This window comes from Bombina bombina, chromosome 10, assembly GCF_027579735.1.
Source record: "Bombina bombina isolate aBomBom1 chromosome 10, aBomBom1.pri, whole genome shotgun sequence".
Lineage (NCBI taxonomy): Eukaryota > Metazoa > Chordata > Amphibia > Anura > Bombinatoridae > Bombina > Bombina bombina.
This window is the reverse complement of record NC_069508.1, coordinates 157656563-157664176: the sequence shown is the minus strand read 5'-3', so window position 1 is coordinate 157664176 and position 7614 is coordinate 157656563.

The following is a 7614-nucleotide window of genomic DNA, read 5'->3' as shown; positions in this document are numbered from 1 at the left end:
GGTCTAAAGGAGGCTACTCCAGGTGGTAAATCGCCAGAGAACTAGCTGATGAGCTGTTGTTCATTCCTGTTAGAGCGCCTCTCTTTTCTGTATGCAAATTAAAGATATATATATATATATATATATATATATATATATATATATATGTGTGTGTGTGTGTGTGTGTGTATATACAGGGAGTGCAGAATTATTAGGCAAGTTGTATTTTTGAGGATTAATTTTATTATTGAACAACCACCATGTTCTCAATGAACCCAAAAAACTCATTAATATCAAAGCTGAATAGTTTTGGAAGTAGTTTTTAGTTTGTGTTTAGTTTTAGCTATTTTAGGGGGATATCTGTGTGTGCAGGTGACTATTACTGTGCATAATTATTAGGCAACTTAACAAAAAACAAATATATACCCATTTCAATTATTTATTTTTACCAGTGAAATTAATATAACATCTCAACATACACAAATATACATTTCTGACATTCAAAAACAAAACAAAAACAAATCAGTGACCAATATAGCCACCTTTCTTTGCAAGGACACTCAAAAGCCTGCCATCCATGGATTCTGTCAGTGTTTTGATCTGTTCACCATCAACATTGCGTGCAGCAGCAACCACAGCCTCCCAGACACTGTTCAGAGAGGTGTACTGTTTTCCCTCCTTGTAAATCTCACATTTGATTATGGACCACAGGTTCTCAATGGGGTTCAGATCAGGTGAACAAGGAGGCCATGTCATTAGATTTTCTTCTTTTATACCCTTTCTTGCCAGCCACGCTGTGGAGTACTTGGATGCGTGTGATGGAGCATTGTCCTGCATGAAAATCATGTTTTTCTTGAAGGATGCAGACTTCTTCCTGTACCACTGCTTGAAGAAGGTGTCTTCCAGAAACTGGCAGTAGGACTGGGAGTTGAGCTTGACTCCATCCTCAACCCGAAAAGGCCCCACAAGCTCATCTTTGATGATACCAGCCCAAACCAGTACTCCACCTCCACCTTGCTGGCGTCTGAGTCAGACTGGAGCTCTCTGCCCTTTACCATTCCAGCCACGGGCCCATCCATCTGGCCCATCAAGACTCACTCTCATTTCATCAGTCCATAAAACCTTAGAAAAATCAGTCTTGAGATATTTCTTGGCCCAGTCTTGACGTTTCAGCTTGTGTGTCTTGTTCAGTGGTGGTCGTCTTTCAGCCTTTCTTACCTTGGCCATGTCTCTGCGTATTGCACACCTTGTGCTTTTGGGCACTCCAGTGATGTTGCAGCTCTGAAATATGGCCAAACTGGTGGCAAGTGGCATCTTGGCAGCTGCACGCTTGACTTTTCTCAGTTCATGGGCAGTTATTTTGCGCCTTGGCTTTTCCACACGCTTCTTGCGACCCTGTTGACTATTTTGAATGAAACGCTTGATTGTTCGATGATCACGCTTCAGAAGCTTTGCAATTTTAAGAGTGCTGCATCCCTCTGCAAGATATCTCACTATTTTTGACTTTTCTGAGCCTGTCAAGTCCTTCTTTTGACCCATTTTGCCAAAGGAAAGGAAGTTGCCTAATAATTATGCACACCTGATATAGGGTGTTGATGTCATTAGACCACACCCCTTCTCATTAAAGAGATGCACATCACCTAATATGCTTAATTGGTAGTAGGCTTTCGAGCCTATACAGCTTGGAGTAAGACAACATGCATAAAGAGGATGATGTGGTCAAAATACTCATTTGCCTAATAATTCTGCACTCCCTGTATATATATATATATATATATATATATATATATATATGTGTGTGTGTGTATGTATATATATATATATATATATATGTGTGTGTGTGTGTGTGTGTGTGTGTGTGTGTGTGTGTATATATATATATGTGTGTGTGTGTGTGTGTGTCTATGTTAAAGTCCTTTGCAGCCCTTTTGTTTGCTAACACTTAAGACCTTATATCTTTGAGCCCTTATAACTTTTTTATGCAATTATTTTTAAAATCATTTTTATCAGACAGTGTTAATATGAGTGTGGCTGTACTGTTAAATGTATTTTTATGTGTTTTGTGCATCTTTTTTGTCTTGAGTAACAGTTAACCAGAGCTCTGAAATCACGCTAACTGGATGTGCGTTAAATTCAATTGCACTCAAATGATCACGTTTACTTTCAACTCGTAATACAGGAGCTATTTCAGTCAAACAAAGAGCCGTGAAATACCCGATACTGCCCGCGCACTACAGTTAGTTAGTATTATTCGTAATCTAGCCCTTTACTGGGTTACCAAAAAAATTGGGCTAGTTACATATAAATTAGAAAGGTCAAAGTTGAGTTGAAAATCCCTGTGAAACTACAGAGATGTTTCTATGAATTATATTAATGTTTTATATAAGTAACTGGTTGATAAGCTGATAAGTGTGTTAAAAATTAAACCTCCAAGCTACAAAAATAAAAAAGTAAACATACAGAAAAAAAATAAACAAAGCTATCCAAAATAATAAAATTCAACCTAAACTAATACCCCTACAAAAATATAAAATCCCCACCAGAATAAAAACACCCCCTAATCTAATACTAAACTACCAATAGCCCTTAAAGGGACATGAAACCCACATTTTTTCTTTCATGATTTAGAAAGAGCATGTCATTTTAAACAACTTTCTAATTTACTTCTATTATCTAATTTGCTTCATTCTCTTGATATCACTTGCTGAAAAGCATATCTAGATATGCTCAGTTGCTGCTGATTGGTTGCTGCACATAGAGGCCTTGTGTGATTGGCTCACACATGTGCATTGCTATTTCTTCAACAAAGATATCTAAAGAACTGAGCAAATTAGATAATAGAAGTAAATTGGAAAGTTGTTTAAAATTACATGCCCTATCTGAATCATGAAAGTTTAATTTTGACTAGACTGCCCCTTTAAAAGGGCTTTTTTTTTTTTTTTTTTTTCAAAAACAGCTTTATTGGAGTAAATTTCAAAAGTTACAACTTGGCTGAGACATCAAAGCCATAAAAATAACAAAACAAGAATGATCCAAGTGTATGTACTACACCTTGCTGTTACATTTGTATTATAAACATCAATAAAACAATAACAATGCAATCTGTCTTGTCAAAACTGTATACATGTCTCTTCTCTAATAATTCAAAAATATCGGTTCAGACATATTATTGAGACTATCGTATCGGATATGTGTCCTTAAATCACAGTGTGTAGGCTGTGTTGTTGAATTGTGTTGTTAATATAGGTTTCCCACATTACTTTCATTTGGGTATATCTATCTAGTCTTCTATTTTTTATGTAGGCATACTCTTCCAAATCTAGAATGCGTCTTAAGTTACTTTGCCATTGAACCAGTGTGGGAATTTCTCCACTCTTCCAGTTTTTAGCCACTAAGCTTTTAAATCCATTGCTCGCTATGTATAATAAGTTTCTCTTATGGATCGGAATCTTGCCACTAACTAAGTTGAACAGCCATATCTGTGGGTCTACTGGTATGTCTATTTCTAACATGGTCGCAACCTCTTTAGTGATCTTCTCCCACATTATTTTGAGAGGTGGACAAGTCCACCATATGTGTGTCATGTTTCCCTGACATGCCCCACACCTCCAACAGCGATCATTGCTAGAAGGAAATATCTTATTTATTCTAGAAGGGGTAAGGTACCACCTCTGTATAATTTTGAGATTCAGTTCAACTAGCCTACTAGATGTTGAGGTTTTCGTTGTAACGCTAAACATATGCATCCTATCCTTATGTGAAAGGTCCAGGTTGAGCTCTCTCTCCCAATTCTCTATATAGTGTGGTATGGTTAGTGGTGATTGCAAGATAGAATACGTAAGTGAGAGGGTTCTTCTAATCGGAGAGGGCGATTTACACATATTTTCGAATGGGGTTAAGGGGCATAAGAGGTTTTTCCTGTCATGATATTTGTAGATGAATGAATGACACTGCCGCAATAAATACCAGTCTTTAAAAATAGTGAGCCCATCTTCAATTAACTCATCTGAGGTCTTCAACCCTTTCTCATTCCCTAAATGAACTATCATTACTGCTCTTTGGTTATTAATGAGGCAGGGGGTTCTCGTGAATTTATTCCCTTGTATAAAGTCGGTATTATCCGAGAGGGGGGTCAAGGGGGAAAATTTGGAGGATACATGAGGATATTCTCTTAAAATTTTATCCCATATCTTAAATGTTTCCGATATTACTGCATTTTGAGGAATGTCTGCCTGCAGAGCGCCTCTCCTCTGCCAGCATAGCCCCCCTAGGTGATTTTGCTCTGTTATATCATGTTCCAGCCCAACCCAGGCCTTAGTGTCGTAATTTGTGAACCAATCCACCACCCTTTGCATGAAAACTGCCTGTCTGTATTTTTTAAGATGGGGAACTCCAAGTCCTCCATTTTTTATATGAAGGAACATAAGATTTCTATTAATTCTAGCCTTGCGTTTATCCCAGATGTAATCAAATATATGATTCTGTAGGTTAGATAGATAATTTTGAGGGAGGGGTATTGGCAAAGCCTGTAATAAATAAAGGAGACGTGGCAGGATATTCATCTTTATTGCATGAATTCGACCTAACCAGGTAATATGTTGAGACCTCCAAGATGACATATCTGCAATGAAGGCTTTCTGCATAGGTCTATAATTGAGCTGAAACATCTCTTGTGTGGTGGGGGCTAGCATAATTCCCAGATATTTTAAACTAGAGTTTTGTACCCTGAATGAACATGTCTCTGTTATATGTGCTGTGGTTATATCATTGCATTGCAGAATCAACATCTCGGACTTATTTTTATTCACTAAGAAATTAGAGACCAATTGAAAGTTATCTAGTTCTTGTAGCAAGTGTGATATTGATTCCGACGGATTTGTAAGGAAGAACAGGATGTCATCGGCATACAATAGAGTTTTATGCTCTGTGGATGCAATTTTAATGCCTGAGATATCCGGATTGGATCTTACTTTTGATGCCAAGACCTCCACTACGCAGGCAAACAACAGGGGGGATAAGGGGCAACCCTGTCTAGTCCCATTGGTTATTTGGAATCTGTTTGAAAGGATACCGTTCACCCGTACCCTAGCCACTGGGGCAGTGTAGAGAGTGAATATCTTGGTTAGAAAAGAGTCAGCCATCCCAAATTTTTGAAGTGTCCGTCGCAGAAAGGCCCAACTAACGCGGTCGAAAGCTTTCTCTGCGTCAGTTGAGACCACCGCTGCTGATGTCTTATGTGTTTGTATGTAATTAATCAGATGGAAAGCCCTCACCGTATTATCCTTTGCTTCCCTTGAGTGTATGAAACCTACCTGGTCATTAGATATAATATGGGGTAGAATTAACTTTAACCTGTTAGCGAGCACCTTCGCATATATTTTGATATCTGCATTCAAAAGGGAGATGGGGTGAAAATTTTCGGTTTTATTTGGGGGTTTGCCTTGTTTAGGCAAAACTGTTGTATGGGCCTCTAACCCCGACGATGTGAAAGGTGAATTCTCCATGGTATCATTAAAAAGGGATAGCATATGGGGTATTAATATTTCTTTGAATTTTTTAAAATAATTGTTAGTGAAGCCGTCAGGGCCAGGAGCCTTGCTAGAAGGGAGCTGAGAGATGACATTTTTAATTTCGTTATATGTTATTGGTTCCTCGAGAGTTTGATTCTGCTCCGCTGTTATTTGTGGCAGTGACATGCCCTTCAAGTACTCATTGATGTTTTTGTCGGTATCTGTCTGTTGAGCTGCCCCCCTATTTAAGTTATACAATTGTTCATAATATAACCTGAAGCTTTCCGCTATCTGCTCGGATGTGTGGATCTCTTTATTATGCTTATCGTATAGAGTTAGAATGTAGTTCCTGTTAATCCTCCGTTTTAGTTTCCTAGCTAATATAGGACCACACTTGTTGTCTCCCTCATAGTATTTCTGGTTTAGTTTGTGGGCCTGTTGCTTACATTCCTTACCCATTAAAAAATTAACCTGTATTCTGCAATCTGTAAGTTTTTGGAGAATGTCTGACTGCGTTGGGTGCTTTGTCAATTGTTCTTCTAGGAGTGCTAGTGAGGTCAGTGCATCATTTAGGATTTTATTAGTCTGTTTGGTCTGAAAAGAATGAATGCTGATCAGTTCTCCTCTTATAACTGCTTTGTGCGCCTCCCACAGTGTTCTACTGTCTACCTTTGGATGTGTGTTAGCGTTAATAGTAAAATATTCTGTAATGGCTTTTTCAATGCGCTGATAGTGAATAGGATCTTCAACAATACTATCCTCCATTCTCCAAACTCGGTGACATCTCGGGACATGAGGCCATTGGAGCTCACATCTAACCATGGAATGATCAGACCACGAATTAGGGAGTATCCTCATCTGTGTGACCATAGCTAAGCTAGTAACATCTACCATAAAGTAGTCGATGCGGGAGTGTCTATTATGCGGGTTGGAATAAAAGGTGTATTCCCTACTCTCTGGATATGTTATTCTCCATGCATCATGCAAAGTCAGGTCTCTCAGTTGTGTTTTAACCGAATTAATCACTTTGTGTGGAACAGAGGAGGTATGATTCGAGTTGTCTAAAGTGGGATTCAATGTCAGATTAAAGTCGCCCCCAATTATAATTGATCCTTTTGAGGTCGCTAGAATCACATTAGTCAAGTGTTTGAAAAAGACATCCTGCTTCGTGTTAGGGGCATATACGTTCACAAGGGTGACCATAGTATTATATACCTTCCCTAACAGTACTAGGTAACGTCCATGTTTATCTGAAATTTTCTTAGTTAGGGTAAATGGGATCTTTCTGTTTATAAGAATACCCACACCATTCGTCTTTACATTGTTAGAAGCGTAGTATGTAGGGCCAAATTTGTAAGCAAATGTTTTAGGTTCCCGTCCCCTAATAAAGTGTGTCTCCTGAACGAAAACTATGTCCCCCTTTTTCTATTTAAAATCCTTCATGGCCAGGTTTCGTTTATATTGGTTATTAAGACCCTTTGTGTTAGCTGTAATTAGATTCAAATTACTTATCCCTTGTGTCTGCATTTTCTAGTTTTGCTGACCTATATGACATTTTTAATAAAACCCTGTTACCTGAGAATCGGTGATGAGCATATCCCCTATAGGCATGACCGGGAAGTAGAGTGTTCTGTGAGCTATAATGATTTGTCTGTGTGAGAAGACACCACTGTATCCAAGGACCTACATCACTGTGTCTGCATTCCGACTCTAGGCTGCAACTATTAAGAGGGCAAGACAAAAAACAATAATAACAAAAAAGACAAGACAACAAAAAAGAACATATAACCTCTTGGACAAACCCGCCAATTGAGGTGAACATCATCTTGAGGAGTTTGTACAATACCAATTCCTTATTAGCTAAAGTATTATAATCCTGTGAAAAAAAAGCGTAACGTCTTACGAACAGTTATGAACAACCTAAGGGTGTTTAGTTACCACCTATCATAGTAAAATAATATAACTATATATCTACTTAGTTTTTCTATGCATTATATAGCAGTCAATTGTCACATAACCAGTCATATATAGCCATGGTTAGGCACTGGTTACTCAGTTATTCAAGTCTGGGTTTTTGACCACGGAATGGTTCTGCTATATGTAGCATCTTTACTCTGGAGAGAAT